This window comes from Tympanuchus pallidicinctus, unplaced genomic scaffold (genome assembly GCF_026119805.1).
Source record: "Tympanuchus pallidicinctus isolate F22 unplaced genomic scaffold, pur_lepc_1.0 scaffold33, whole genome shotgun sequence".
Taxonomy (NCBI): Eukaryota; Metazoa; Chordata; class Aves; order Galliformes; family Phasianidae; genus Tympanuchus; species Tympanuchus pallidicinctus.
Window position 1 is genome coordinate 2,799,070 of NW_026294751.1, and position 16,311 is coordinate 2,815,380.

The window sequence follows — 16,311 nt, forward strand, 5'->3', positions numbered from 1 at the left end:
GGAGCTTTAAGAGACCGCTGAAAGAGATCTGTAAATTGAAGGAGTATCTGCTTAGGAAATGGTTGGGTCACAATCAGCCTCTTTGAGCAGGGAGGTTGGGTTCATCGGATGAACCAGAAACTGTGATTATAGGCAGCTGCCAAGGAGAGTCACTTACCTGAACCTCTTCTGCACAGGGCAGAGGAAGAGAAATTCTTTTCTCCCTCCTTTCAAAATATTTATTTTTTTTTTTCAGAGAGAGAGAAAACCAAACATTGGGAAATGATTGGTCTACACTTGGAAATATTTCCTTTTGAAAAGACCTCTTTCAGCCCCCCTCATCATAGTGCATCTCAAGTGTCCTGCTGTGCTCCTGGAGACAAGAGTTGTGACTGTCAGCCAGCTTCAGCTCTCTGAAAGGCAGGTGTTAAAGTACTCCAAGGAGTCACTTCAGGCCCATCCCTGCAAGAAGTGAAAGAAGTAACCCCTTGGAGATGCCTTGATCTCCTGGCCAACTTTTAGCTAGGTGAGCCTGGTTTGATAAATCCAGGTTGGTCCCACTTGAATTATACTCACAAAGTGGAGAAAAGAATAGGACACCCACATTCCCATTCCAGGGGGGTGTTGCTGTAGTGATGAGAAGCAGAAGTAGATGCTTTAATGCCTCTGCTATGGTCAGCACTACAGATGCATCCCACGTCCTTATGTAACATCCCTCCAGCCACCTCACAGAACACCTATCCAGCAGGAGAGATGCAGTAGTAGATTTAGAAGCGTGTCGATTCACACGTTGGGTGTATATAAGCAGCAGGTGAATAATGGTAAATTCCATTTAGAAATGTTTGCCCTTGAGTCTTCTGCTGGGAACACAGTCACAAGCCTCTGTACCTTTTTAAGCACTATGGGGCTCAATAACAGTGGATTAACATGATTACCCCAACCTCTATTCCTCTCCTTTAATCACCAGACCTCACTCCCAGCGGCTGTTTGCAGCTTGCAGTCTGAGTCTATGCACTTCCTTCTGAGCAAAGAAATTTGATTCTCCTTCTCTTAGTTTCCTCTTAAATAGGTTGAAAAACCTCCAAACCAATGTTTTCATGAGAAGCTGCAATTTCTGGTGGAAAAGGAGATACTCCTGGCAGGCTGAACAGAGTAACTGTGTGGAAACTGAAGGGAAAAAATGTCTGTAATTATTGTTAATTCAGTGGTGTTGTTATCATCATTGCTCAAGGCAGTTCATTGCAGCAAGCACCACACGGAACATAACAGAAGTAAAATAACTCAGTGCAGTGTACGACATTCAGCAGTAACATCAGAAAATTCATTAAAAAAAAAAACAAAATCAAACAACAACACTCAAACCCTTGAGCACACAGTTGAAGTTCACTATTTCTGAAGGCATTCGGTGAAAAGTTCCTCCCTTGGAATTAAAGCTGTGCTGTGAACCAACATCACGATGCTGTGTGGCTGGACCTGGCTCCTGCAGCACTGCTGGCTCAACTGCAGCTGGGTGACATTTCCAAACAGTTAGAATGCTGGAGACAAACAAAGTGCATTTTTCAAGCTGCATTCCTTGTGCATTCCAGCAGGTGAAGATTTGAGTTGAATTCTGCTTTGATTACAGTGCTGATTTAAGGAGTCGGGAGGAAATTATGGCTCTGTTCCACCCAGAAATGCTGAAGGAACCAGCTGGGCTTCCTAAGAACCTGTCCTGGAAGGAGGTGAATTGCCCTCAGGGCTGCCTGGTCCTCTCCATTGCCTGTATGCTCAAACTTGGGTTTAGATAACTGAACTTGAACCAATAAATCTCACCCTTAGTGAATACAAGCCTCTCACCTCTAACAGGGTTGAAACTACATATTCCTTCCAACCCACGCCATTCTATGATGCTATGGATCTGTGATTCTATGGTTCCATGGCTGCAGACCCACATGCTCCCCCCAGCACCCTGCTGGCTGCTCCCAGGTAAATCCTTTGCTTTTCCATCCCCCTGCTCACCACTCAAGCACTGCTCATTGCTCAGGAGTGCAAACTGATGGTCACAGTAGGATAGTGCTGGATAATCCATACACAAATTCAGCTTTACATCCAGTGTATCAGTGTGACCCCCAAGGGAAACCTAAGGTCCTCCTGTTGGTACTTACAGTGAAATATTTAGGCTTGCTTTTATATATATTATATATATTGAGGCTGTTGTTATATGATAAGGTTGTTTACAGAGAAGAGGTTTGCTTCTATGAAGTATAACTGCTGGGGATGTTGGTGAGTCATGGATGCTGGTGCAGCTCCCTGGGCAACGGAGCCTTCCGAAGCTGTTTTCAGACTCTGGGCCACGTGCAGTTTTGCTGCAGTTTCAGACCTGGTCTTGGAGTCTTGCTGGAGCACTGAGGTCAAGTTCTCTGCTCCAGTAGGGAAAAATACTTCTAATTACCATGTGGGATGGGGCTGCTTGGCCTTTGATGGCTTCTCTGAAAGATGGATTTCAGTGGCTTCAGCTCAGCCGTGAGAAACATATCTAAATACAAATGATACACTTCAGTTTGTAATCAATCATTAATTAAGATAGTCAAGGAATGCCTACATCTTGGCACTGACTAGAAAATATAACAAGCCACTCAGGTAATGAGTTTCACTCACATATAGAGCAGTCCTCTGAAATAATGAGCTTTGGAAACAGTCTGTAGGTACTGAGTGTTTATTGATGTTAGGAACTCAGTGACCCTGCTCCAGGAGGCCATGCTTTTCAGACAGCATCTTCCCTTCAGGTGCACGCTTCCTCTCATCAGGGCAGTAATTCAGGCACTGCAGCACACCAGCATGAATGGAAACATCCTGCTCTGCAGCTGGGCTGTGCAGTCAGAGCCCGTCTTTAGTCCCTGGGTGTTTTGCAGGATAAATTACAAGCTGGTCATTAACCTCTTCCTCCATTCGTGTGCATTTTCATTGCTCAGATTAAACTCCATCAGTTGAGCACAGCCAGAGTGTAGGGAGGCTGAACTGGCACTGCAAGGTGGGATCATAGTTCTGCATTTCTTTTGGGCACTGAGATGTTGATTGTTCAGAGGAAAGGGAATCCAGCTCACTGTGGCTCCTCTTAAACTCAACCAATGCAGTGCGTGCTAATTATGGAAGGACCTGTGCTCTGTGTATTGCTCTGTCATCTCCTAAGGTTGTATTACACCAAAGGCTCTTTCCTGCCCAGTTTGCTTAACAGCATGCAGTGCAGGAGAAGGGCTGAAAAAGTCTCTTTTGTCCATACCCCGCCACATTTCAATGAGAGCAACTCCTGGAGCCACTGCCAGAAAGAGGTGAAAACGTCCACTGGAATCACCAAGAGTGGTTTGATGTTTTCCCTTGTGAGGATATTCAGATTGAGATGCTTTAGAATCAGGCACATCACCTGCCTCACAGCTAAAACAGAATCGGCCAAAGAGCTTGGTAACCTGTGGGATCTGCGTCTGATTTGCTTTGATTTACTGCATGTAGCTCCTGGCAGAAACACAGACCCTGCTATCATCATCCCCGGGGTGAGCTGATGCATCTGTACATGTGCAAGAGAAAAAGAGCATTTAAACACTGGCTGGCTTGACCTTGGGAGGATGGATGGCTCTTTGATGGTTAGTGAGCTTGGTTTTGCCCAGTGCCCTCACTTCTGCAGCAGACATTGGGAGTGTCTGAATGTGCTTAGTGCAGTTCAGAGCAAAGGAAGAGGCTGGGACCTCTGCATGGCACTGAGCAGAGGCACTGAGGGGGCATGAGAAATGTCAGAGCAGCCAACAGCAGGGCTTGAGCCCAGGAATTCCTGTGAGGAGATTACATGAGCATAAGCAGATGGACTCTCTGGGAAAACAAAACCCAGCGAGCAGTGCTGTGTGTGTGCGTGCTCCTGCAGAGAGGAGATGCAAGCAGAGCAAGGGCTGTAATCTGATGTACAGAGCAGTGGGAACAAAGGCAGGCTCCTGACCCAGCGCCCAGCAGAGAGCTAGCAGTGTTTTTAGAGGGGCCTCTCAACTTGTTCCCACTCTGTGTGTGCACCAGAGATAAGAGGGACAGAGACTGGGATCCGTTTGTTTAGCTGTGTAAACAACTCAGCTGACAGCTAAAATTACAAGCTGCTGGTGAAAGCACGGGCTTTCGTGTTGATCCACCATACACCCAACCCTATCTTTCCTACTGTGCACACAGCAAAATTAAATAAAGCGAAAGCTAGAGTCTTGCCATGCATAGTTACAAAGGTTTGTCTTCACTACAGAGACAGGACTTGATTGTGAATACTCTCAAAAGATAATAATGTCAATTTCATTATTTTTTTTTCTTCTTTCCTGCACCACTCCTTAATCCACAGAGGTACCCTTGGCTCAAATAAGCTGCCTCTGCTTTCTGTTGCTTTGTATGGCACTCTTCTCCCTCTTTTGCTCTCAGTAAGAAAAATGAACCAGTTCCAGCAACACTGCAGAGGCAGATGTTAATACAGAGGCTGAGCGACCGTATTCCCAGCTGCTGTAAGCAGAAGCACCTGCTGACACGGGTATGGAAGAGCAGTGCTGACCAGTTTAAATCCTGGGCTGCAGGTTCCCTGCCTGTCTGGTGGGAACCCCAGGATGTGACAGATCCAAGGGCTGGTGCTGCTTTGTCCACCTAACGGGGTTCCTGGGGCCTTTCTGCCCCTCAGGGCTCCCATTGGCTGCACAGGAGCAGATGAAGGTCTCTAGTGGTGACAGTTGGCTGTTCTGGTGTCTTTCTGCTTTTTTTAGCTACTTGCACAGTGATAAAAACAAGCTCCATTTGGCCAACATTATGGTTGGGAACGCAACACTTTCTTTGTTACCCACTGGTTTCTAGGTATTTAATTAATGTTTTCAGCTTCTGGTGGTCTTTCCCACTTTGGCATTTTGTGACAATCTGCTGAAGACTCTTCCTGCACCTTATTGCAGAGCAAATTGCTCCTTAATGTCTCTGCACAGCCCAGCAGTGAAGGAAATGCCACCTTCCCCAGTCTGTCTGTCTGGTGCCTTCCTGGCCCTGCTGGTGGTGACTTGTTTGGTTCTATCATGAATTCCACTTCTGTTTATTTTGTCAAAGGAATACAAAGAGATTGGATGGTTTCCTTCCTCTACCAAAAAAGGAGATAAAAATCCAGTGCAACTGATTCTGAATCTTTGTTTCTTGCAGGGGGGAGGCAAGAAATAAGAAAACTCCCTTCTACATTTGGGCTTTTTAGAAAAAAAAATAGAATGTTTTTCACTAAAACAGTGCATTTCCAAACAGAAAACAAGGAGTTGGCTGACAACGTCTTCATTCATCAGAGCTGCCAATCCAAGAGCTCTCAAACAGCAGAATGCTTCCTGAGAACAAAAGGAGAGACTGCTTTACACAGCACCAACCAAATCCTGATCCTCAAACATGAATAAAGGTGGGAAAGGAGGGCAGTTTGTGCACAGCTTGTGGGCTGGACAACCCCAGAAAAGCCCATTCTCCTGCCCTTGTGAATGGAGCCCACTGGGTCACACCTCTAGCAGCCAAAGTTCATCACCAGCAATGGCAGCAGCAGATTGAAAGAGGAGGATGATGAGGAAAGAGAAAGGGGAGAAGGAATTTGGATGAGCACACAGAGGCTGGAGCAGCTGGTGTGCTGCAGATGTTTGAGGAAATGTGTTTCCCATCTCTAAAAAACTGAAAATACGTGGATATATCTTCGAGATGGCTTTTCTTTTTTCTTCTTTTATTTTTTTTTCCCCTTTTCTGCAAAACTTAAAAATAAGTCCCAAAAAAACCCAACAACCCTCAAACATTTTTTTCCTTTCCCATTGGGTTGACGCAAAGCGAGAGGGAGGAAAAAATGAATAGGATATGCAAAGAGTCAGAATGTTCAGGGATCGAAATGGGAGATATTTTAACCCAAACAACAGCTTTCTGCTGAAGTTCTCACTTTGGTTAAAAAGCTGTTCTGTGCTTAAATGTACACAGAGTAGGAGAGAGGAAGGGGTTTCAACTCAAACTGCTTTAACTGGTTTGCTGTTTTTTCCCACTGGTGTCTTCCACTCTTCAAGAATTCTGAGGCAGATAAAATAAATCAGTGACTGCAGTGAGATGGGGATGAATTGGGTGCATTTGTAGTGATTTACCCTTCCTGTGAAACATCCAGAAAAGAAAAAAAACCCTGACTGAAAACCACTTGCAACATACAGTGATGCAAAGAACAGCCAGCGTATGGAAGTCCTATTTATCTCGGTGTAATCCTAGTTAAAATCATTAGCGAGGCTTTAACTTGCCCTGCCACAGCTTTAAGTCCCCTAATCACATCAAGCCCTGCGCTTTGCTGGCCATTGCAGGGCGATGATTTATCTTGGGATTAAGCTGCAGTCGTCCTCCTTCTACTCTAATTTTTAAAAAGCACCTCCTATGAACTAATAACAAGAAGTCATTCTTACGGTTCAATTTCCCGGCCATTATTATATTAAGAAATACCATCTCGGTTCAAATGGCTTCAATTTCCTAATCCTGAATAACCTAAAGGATGAGGAGTGACCTTGCTTTATATCAAATAAAGTGTAATGCAGTGGCAGAGTTTAAATCCCAGGCAGTTCATCAGCAGACCCCACCATCACCGAGTTTCTTAGTGAACGCTGCCCCAGATCTGGAAAGCTCCACCTCGGTTCTTCCTACGTTCTCTTCCTGCCCTATCCCCGACATCCAAGAAATCAATGCATAACCACTCTCTTGTATTTTCCTTTTCAATTCCCACGAAAACCTTTTCAGCTAAAAAACAGCAAGAAAACCTCAAAGCTTTTCCATCAAAAATATTTTGTTTTGTTCCAGGCGTTGCATTAGCCAGAAAAGGAACAGAAATGGCAAAATACCATCATCAGCTCACAAAGAGGGATGAACTCCCTGTATTTTGTAGGTGCTTACTCAAAGTGTGCCTGGGGACTCAGCCATCTCCAAGCTGTTTGTTGTCTCCTTAAGCATTTCAAGCACCGTGCAGTGTTGTGCACGTGTGCAGGGAGAGGCAAGGGCAGGACCTGACTGTTTTACTCTAAAAGTCATTTAAGTGGGAATTTGATTTCCTTCAATTTTCAGATCCTTTTTTTTCCACTGGGGAGCAGGGCTGTATTGTAACCGAGCTGACAATCACAGTGTCTTACTTAAAATGAAATAGTCAAAATATTGTGTCAGGAATCCTGTCTAAAGTGATTTCTTAGGCTGTCACTCATAGCTGCCATCCTAAAGACTCTGGTTCCTATTAGCAAAGATAGTCAACACATAAATAACCTCAAGAAATAAATGCAGTTAAAATGAGGAACACCCGGATCTGCTGATAGCGCCAGCAATCGAACCTTTGGGAAATGTTAAAGGAGAAAATAAAATCCAAATATAAAAATAATGTAAAAAGGAATCTGTCAAGACGTAAAATTCAACATGAACAGAATTAGCAAATACCATTAGCTCTGCCTTGACATCTAATTGCGTGTTTGTGCTGTGCAAACAATCATAATGATTGAGCAGGCTCCACTTTATGCCCATTTTTATGGTGCTTAATATCATTAAGGAGGGGTGGCATTTTAGCAAACGGAGATCTTCCATATCTGTGTTGGATCTGGACCGATCCCCATCACACAGAGCTGCAGAAGTGTGGTTACTCACAGACCCCAGTGGGGCAATGACGTTTCCCCATGGCTTCCAGGCTGCCCTCCGTCCCCTTGGCAGGCAGTGCAGTTCTGCTGCCTTCCAGCCAAAGCGGTGCAATAATCGTGCAATGTGATTTAAGTAATAAAGAAATTGCTGTACATGCTGTTTGGTTTCTGGAGAACTGGGAATAGAAGAGGCTCAAGTTGCAGACAAGTGCATTAATCTTTTCAGCTTTCCTGGAACGAAACATCAGAGGCTTTAACCTATTCTTTATTGCTATTCCAATGCCCTGGATGGTACTTTTAAAAATAAACTCCTGAAGAAGGCAGGAGGGGAAAGGGGATCTTGAAAGCTGTTTGTTAGCATACTGCACAGCAAACCTCAACCTCTGGAAAAGCAGAGCCAGTAAAAAAATCAGTAACGTTGTTTCTGATTATTATTTGATTAAGAAGCTGGTGATATTCAATATTCTTCTGGAAGCTCTGTCTCCCAGGGGTAAAAGAGATCTCGGCTTCTTATTTTAAACAGAAGATAATGCTTTGGACTTTGCGTGACTCAACATCTGAAACAGCAGCTCATGAGCACCAGAGAACCCACTGGAAATGCAAAGCAGAACCTCACCAGTGATTTGTATGTGTGTAATCTCACTATGTAAAGCACGCTGTCTGTGTGATTCAGGAGGTTTCTGAAGCTCCATGGTTGTGACCCTCCTTCCAGGATAGGAACCTGGGCTGGAATTGTCTCGTTCTTTCAGCTGTGTTTACCCCCTAGCTATCCCTGTTGGTAGCAATGCAGATCATATAAAATATATCTCCAGGTGCACGAAGGGAAAAAGGATGTATCTGTGCAACTTAATGAGCTTTGTGAGCTTCTGTCAATTTTATGGTCACTAGTGGGATGGGAATTTAAAATGTTCAGCTCTGAAAGGTTTGGCTTGAGCCACCAGCACTAAAGGAGGGCTCCTGGCAGCCAAACTAATATCAGGCTGTGTGATCTGTGGATCCATCACGAGCTGGGAAAGTGGCAGTTCAATTCCATGCGGCAGGACTAGGGCTGTGCAGGTTATTTCTGGAGAAAAGAGGCAAAATTTTACTGTCTACAAAGAAAGGCTGTTCTTTGGAGGAGGTGCCAGGCAGAAGCTGAAAGTTCAGAACTTGATCTGTTCTGCTGGTGCCACAAGACCTGGGGAAAGGTACTCAGCAGGAGGGTCCTCAGAGAGGGGACTTATCACAGGAGCTGCAGCATCGACTTCTTCAACAACAAAAGCAATGTAATGCTTTGGAGAGTAGTGGGTATGAATACCTGAGCTTGTTAGAATTCCAGCCCTCAGCTTTCAGAGGCCTCAGTTACTGTTTCCCACGTCCATCCGTTGCTCAGATTGGAGCTTGCTGTAATTACAGAGACGTGCTGGATGTGCTGCAGCAATTACGGCACCTGCAAGCAAGTGGGAGAGTGGATGATGAATACGTTTGGTTTTCCAGCATCCTGGAGAGGTTTTGTACAGGTTTGTTTTCATCAGGTCGAAGGGACTGTGTTCTGCTGTGCCGTGCTGATACCTGAAAACATCCCTCAGTGGGATAATCTGCTGTGATCTGAATGGAATGCTGCCTGGAGTTCTTTTGTTACCTGCCAAGTTGGTGTCTCAGCGTATCATGGCAAAGCATGGGAAGGGAGTTTGCAACTGGAGAGCAAAGCCCAAGTTTTCATCTACTGTCCTCAGAAAAGGAAACCAGAGAACCAGAAGGGCGTGAGAAAAGATGAAATTGTGAGAAACCATGAAATCTGTGCTCCTAAAGAGGTCTCCAGACCTGCTGGAAGTTATTTCTCCATGGCAGAGATGGAGTAGCTGCTGTTGTGTTTGCTCCCAGTGCATGCAAAGGAATCTCAGGGCCCATTCGCAGTGCTGCTCAGCCAACCCCCACTTGAAGCTCTTCTCTGCACCCTGCAGTGTTCTTAGACTGAAGGATAAACCAGCCTGGCTGGGTACCCTCTGCTCTTGGCTTATCTTGGCATTTTGGTCCTGGGATCAGGGCCGAACAAAAACCAAAACTGCTGCTTACAGATGAGTGCATCCTACACGTCCTCCTGCTGAAAAGAGCTGAATGAGTTAAATCTTTGCTTTCACCATCTCCCAGGTAAAGCCAAAGGTACCTTCAACGCCTATTGTAATGGAGCGTGATTATGGGAACTAAAATTTGCAATGGAATTATGGTAATTGTATCTTCTGTTCCAACAGGTATTTTGAGGAAGCCAGCATTTTAGATAATTAGTGTTATTTTGTGTAAATAGCAGAGAGGACACAGGAGGAAGCAATGTGGTTCTGTGACAGGCGTGTTTGCTGACATGGGCTTGGCTGAACCTGCTGAAGATTTCCTCTTCAAGAAGAAAATGAATGGTCTCAAGAGGGCCGGGCAGAACTGGAGGTGTTTGCAGCACTTCAGGTGTTTCATTTAACCAACGTTACCAAAGTGTGCTTTCTTCTCAAATTCAAAGCTCCTTAGCCTGATATCTCAGCTGCCACAGACCTTCTCTACCTCAGGCTCTTCTTCTCATGTAAACTGGAACAAGGAATTGTGCAAGGAATGGCATTTTTGCTGGTATTTCTGCTCTGCTAGTGTTGAGAATAAATGAGACAGATTGAAAATGAAGGCAAAATAAAAGTAAAGGATTATTTCCATCCTGAATCTCTAGTGAGGTTTGAATTGGGCTTTTCAATAAGATTCCAATCTGAACAAATCCTGCTCTTCCTACTTGATGCTGACTGTCTCTGTAATATCATTTCACACTTCAGTTCTGTAACCTTGACTTTGCAGAGGGTAAAAGTACCCATGTGAGCCACGTGGTTCAGATGAACCAATGGAAGCTGAGATGCAGCTTATCCAGGACATTTCATATTCAAAAATGACAAAATTCAGCTTCGTGCAGAGAATAATTGAACTTCAGATAGACTCAAGCTGACACATCCCTGAAAGCAGTTGAGCCATGACAGGTTGTGACATTACCTTCCCTCAGCCCATCTGCAAGGGAGCTCCTGCCCATCCCCAAAGCTCTGGCTTAGTGACAATTCATGGAGCTAACACCTTGTGTTTGCATTGGGCTGGGAAGGGGCATCCACACAGCTGGCTGCCAATACAGTCACAAAGAAAGCAGAGGTAAAAAAAAAAGAGTGCATGCTTTGATTTCTGTATGAGCTTCCTGTTCGGCAACACCAAGGCTTCAACAAACAGGAAAATGGCTCAGTCAGTGCCCTTGTTGCAAAAAGAAGGGAATTGATGAGCAGGAAACACATGTGGGACTCCAAATCATGTGATATTTGGCATGAGAAAAAGGCTTGCAGGGTTGAAGTATTGCCACGCTCCCGGACAGGAAGAGTTGAAAATCTTTGTCACAAGTGTAGAAAAGCAAGCAAAAAATCTTCCCCCAAACCTTGCAGATTTTGAAAAAAATACTGTTCCATTTGTGGCTTTAATGTGGTGTGGAGAAGCTGGTGCTGTTCTGTGAGCTGCAGAGTGCCTGTGGGGGAGCAGAGCTGACCTGCTGAGAACTGATCTGCGTGGTAAGATGGCTGCTCATCTCTGCTCCTTCTCTCTCCTTACCATGGGAGGCTGTGCAAGTGGCATCTGCAGGTCTGCGTTAGTGTGCAGCCCAGGAGCCCATTTCAGGCACTGTGCAGAACTGCTGATTGCATCCCGAGCAAAATTTTCACTTTCCAGAGTGTTTTCCTGGCTTTCTCAGCAGCTCGATCACTGAAGTGCTCCAAGGTTTCCAGGAGCTCCATCATGCCCAGATGAAAACATTTGAGTCTTCCTAAACCTGGACATCTTGTTCAGATCTTGCAGCTAAATAAACGAGGATGCGTGGCATAAATCTGGAGCAGAAGTGCACAACTTCAGCTCTTGAGAAGAAAGCCCTGTGGATTTAAGAGAATTTTTTCACAAAAGCCAACTGAAATACCTGAAAATCCTGAGAACGTGTGATGTCTGTGCACTCTCTGTTCATGAATGTGGACAAAAAAAGCAGTAGAACTTCAGCAGGGAGGCCTTGAAAGTCAAATGAGGACCTTAATTTCCCAGCACAGCTTTTTATTCCCAGGCATGTACCGCTGCAGCTAACAGCACACCGATGGGCTGCTGCTCACCGAAGGGGAAATACATCTTTTAAGTCAAATATTTGTCATGCCTGTGAGAAATTAATTGCTAGTTTTACATAATTAACTTCCTAGCAGGCTGCTTCTCTAAAAGCAAAATGACCTCAGGGACAGTAGCAAATTCTAAAAATTTAAGTAAATAAGTGATCCCAGTTAAAGAGATCAATGAGATGTAGTGATTCATTAAGGGCCTGTTTTGAGGATTTTGAGGAATGCTTGCTGGAAAAAAAGCGGAGGAATCATTTGGATTTGGTGTGAATATTTGGGTTTGGTTTTCTTAGCGTTTTGTTGGTGATGGAGGGGCAGAAAAGCAAAGGTTGAGCTGGTGGGAAGAGGTCAGGTCATGGCAACAGCAGAGCTCTGCAGTGGGCACTTGGAATTCCCTCTCAGTGTGAGTGCTGCAGCATCAAGATCAGCATGAATGACAGAGATTCACTTGTTGTGCTAAAATATCTTCATAGAAGTTTAATCAGAGTTTGTTTGGTGCCCCTTTTACAATCATTGGGCCAACTCTGATAGGCATGGAAACTTCAGGTGTGCACACTGTGTGCATGCTCAATTGCACTAGTATCAGTCCATGATAATTTTCTTTGTGTGGACTCAGTAGCAGACAGTAAGCACTAACACACATGCAGACACATAGGAAGAAGATGGATGGATGGATGGATGGATGGATGGATGGATGGATGGATGGATGGATGGATGGATGGATGGATGAATAGGCAGATAGGTAGATAGATAGGTAAGTAGATAGGTAAACAGGCAGATAGATTGATAAATAGTTTGATAGATGGATTGATAGATTTACATGCATTAACACTGAGAGCTTGAGCCATCCTGGCAGCGATCCTGAAAGTGCACATATTTTTCATGTAAAGTCTGTATTGCAGCCACCGAATGCAGCCATGGCTCTGCTAAACAGAGCTGTGACTGTTGTGTGTCCTCTCTGTCTTTCAATCACATCTGCTGACTTCTTTAAAGGCAGTTTGGCTTGTAGCTGTATGGAGCTGAGACTGGGGGAGGGCTGCCAAGCTGCCCCCATACTCTGCATGTTGGAGGAACTGACAGAATTGCATATGCAACTTAGAAACTAGGTGTTGCAAAATGTTTTGGAAGCCTTACTTATGGCGCTGTCTGCATGCAATGAAAGCTTAAAAAAAACCCAGAGCTCGGGTATTTTAGATCTTGTGACAGAGAGTTCATGGTCCTAGAAATTAGTGAAAGAAAATTCTAACGTTGAAAGCAGCACACAGCTCTAAATCACAGAGAGCAAATTAATCGAGAACCCTGGGATGCCAAGTTCACGGTCACTTTTTATTGGCTGTGTGCCTGAATTTGAAGAAGATATGTTCCATGAGCGTCTTTTAATTAACTGCCTAAAGAGCTCAAAGCTAACAAACAAAGGAAAAATAATTTTCTCCAAGCTCTGTAGCCAATTCCAATTATGGGTCCTGTTAAACATTAACATCTGTTTGTAGAGCCACAGGGCTTCTTCCCTTTTCTTCCCAGCAAAGCGCCCCTCCCATTTTTTCCCAAACAGCCCCATTTCCAGCCAAACTACACCCAAACTCCATCTCTTCATTTCTGGGGATCCTTTGGTAAATTTCTGCTCCCAGGTGTGCTCTGGCTGCATGGATTGGTAGCTGGAATGGAGATGTATCTCTTCTGCTTATGTAGTAAAGAGTAAAACAAAACTAATGGGTATTTTCAGATAGCCTGACAGTGATTAATTGCTGTTCCAGCAGATGCTCCAAATAAAAAATGCTCCGGCTCCCTGATTTATACCGAGTGCAGAGAAATGAAGAGGAAACACATTGCAGAGCCAGGGAGGGGACAGTGCCTGCCCCATGCTTGGTGCTTGTGGGGTGAGCTCTCAGTCAGGCTGAAATTGGGGGCGCAGGGTGCCTGATTGCAGCACAGCCCTTGGAGGGGCTGGGGATGCAGAGTTGGGGAGGTCTCGGTCCTACTGATGGCAGTGCAGAAAGGAAAGGGGAACTGAGGATGGCCTGGGAGCATTTTACAGTGGCACCACTTGTGTAATAACTCCATAGGATTTTTATGTCTGCAGATGGGAGGAGATAACGATCTGGCTTATGAATGGGAAGAAGCAGTCAGACGTTGCCACTGTCACATTAAGCACGTGGACTGTTGGCTTGATATAGTGTTTGATTAAGGGACAAGACAGGGATATCTAGAAACCATCATGTAGGCAGCGAACCATCCATCTTTCTGACGTGTGGGAGAAGCAAATTGCAGAGCTGTGTGTGCCTGGTCCAGCACCCAGTGATGCCACAGAGAGGTTTCCCTTGGCCCTGGGCATCTCACATGGCTTTCTGCTGGACCAGATGCAAACACCTCACAAATTCCTTGTTCTGATCATCACAACACCCATTCCCAGGCTCTTCCATGCATAACTCTTTTCAAAAAATCCTTCTACAAGGTGACAATTTCATAGACTTGAAGGGGAAAAAAACCCAAACCCTATAACTCTCTCACCAGCACGTTCAAGCCCCTTATCAACTCTTCCATTTTCCCTACAGTCATTGTTTCTGTCTATTTTAATTTCACTTTGGTGGAGATGAACTCAGAGGCTGGAGGCGCTGCACCAACCCATGGGTTGCTGGGGGTGGAACATGCATGATGTAACATCCCCAGAACCATCTCAAAAATGGATTTCAAGGGCTAGCTCAAAATCCAGCTGACAAGGGTTCACGTTTAAGCTCTCTCATGGCTTAAATGCATTTGGGGTGATTCATTTTAGCCAGCTCTGTATGCACAGAGATTCTTGGTGAACCCAACAAGCCAACCCCATTTATCCATCCGAGTTGCAGGGCGTGTGCTGCTCGTGCAGGGCAGAGGGCAGAGGTTTGCTGCACAAATCACCTGGTGATAATTGCCATTTTGGAGGTGGCCAAGGAAAATTGCCAAGTGCTGATGTTATGCAAAATTGAATCTGTGTCTGACTGAAGGGGCTGCTTAATTACATCAGTGTAATTAGAGAGGTGGACTGATGGTTATCAGGTTTCCTCCAAACGCTGCCTGGCAGGATGGCAGCTTATAGGTTGTTCAAGGGATGGATGTGACCACGGAATGGGGCAGTGAGGACAGCATTTGGAAATGCACGAGGCTGCCCCTTGGCCTGGCTGTTGTGCCCATGCTGCAGTGGCTGGGGCCAGCCCTGCCACCAGCTGGACAGCATCACCTGTGTCTTTACTGGTGCATCCCAGCCCCAAAAAAGCTCAGTGACACTTCCAGAAGCCCAGGGACAGCGAGCCCTAGGTTGAGACTGAGACCTCAGCCTTTGTGTCTGCCTTGAAATAAATCCCTTCATTTACCAAACTCAGAGACGGGAGGAAAAAGTGCAACCTCGAGGAGCTCTTTGCTAAAAAAGCTCCAAACTATTCCTGTTCCATCTGCTTTAATGTCTGTGGCTCAGCCAGCAGCAGCGCTTCACCGGCTCCTTTCTGATCACGCTTAGACAGGGCAGGTTTCCATCAGAAGCTATTTGACAATTTGTCTTTAATGAAAGAGCAGGCACACTGCACTGCTATTTACTGTGAGCCTGTTCTGTGGCAGCCTGAAATTCTAATTGCTCTGGCTTTTCTTCATGTAGGTTCACAATATAAGGTTTGTTCGTATTACTAAATAGGGATTCATCTTTCCTATAACCTGTGCTCTAATTTTGTTTCAAGTTTATCAGGATCTGTCATTTATTTGCTTGAAAACTCCAGTCTCTCACTCCCCACACTGATATTCCTGCTGTTTTGAAAACACAAACACACTCAAAAAAAAAGAAAAGAAAAGAAAAGAAAAAAGGAGACAAATGATAAATGTTGCTCAGATTAGTACATCCCTAAGTAGTTTTGTCCTCTTCCCAAAACAGGCTGTGCTGTAAGTGCTGTCTGCTGCTCCCAGCCCAAAGTATAGTGCATTCCTGTACCTGCTGTCCTTTCCAGCACCTCATTCCTTGCACCTACGGAGAAATCACTTTGGAGGTTAACTTGGTTCCTTCTCCTCTCCATCCGTTTGGCACTAAATGGAGATAGTGGCATTAGAAAGCCAGAGGCCTTCAGCTGGAGGGCAGGATTTCTGCTCTGCCATGCCTGGTGCTGCACAGACCAGGCCAGAATGATGCATCCTAGCTTAGAGCTTGATTCAGATCCCCACCGCCAGCCTTGTTAGCTCTGGTCTGAGGAAAGAAAGCTTCACAATAGGAAATGTTTGAGGAAATGCAGGAACTGTGCAGTGACTTGCCAGGAGGCTGAGGGCAAAGGTTTCTGTTGCCTGCATCAGCTGGGATGCTCTGTGCTCCTGGGATGTGTGATCATATTGCACACCTTGCAGCACTCTGCAGAGATCCTCCACTTCTGTCCTGTGCTAGCTAAGGAAGGAGGGCAAAGAGGCAGAAAAACAAGGTCAGTGAATCATAGCATCATAGCATCATAGCATGGCTGGGGCTTGGAAAAGACCTTAAAATAGAAGATCACCCGGTGTGGGTTTGCCAGCTGGTAGCATTGCGAAGAATCTTTTCTAACACTGAGTTTCTCACAGGTTAC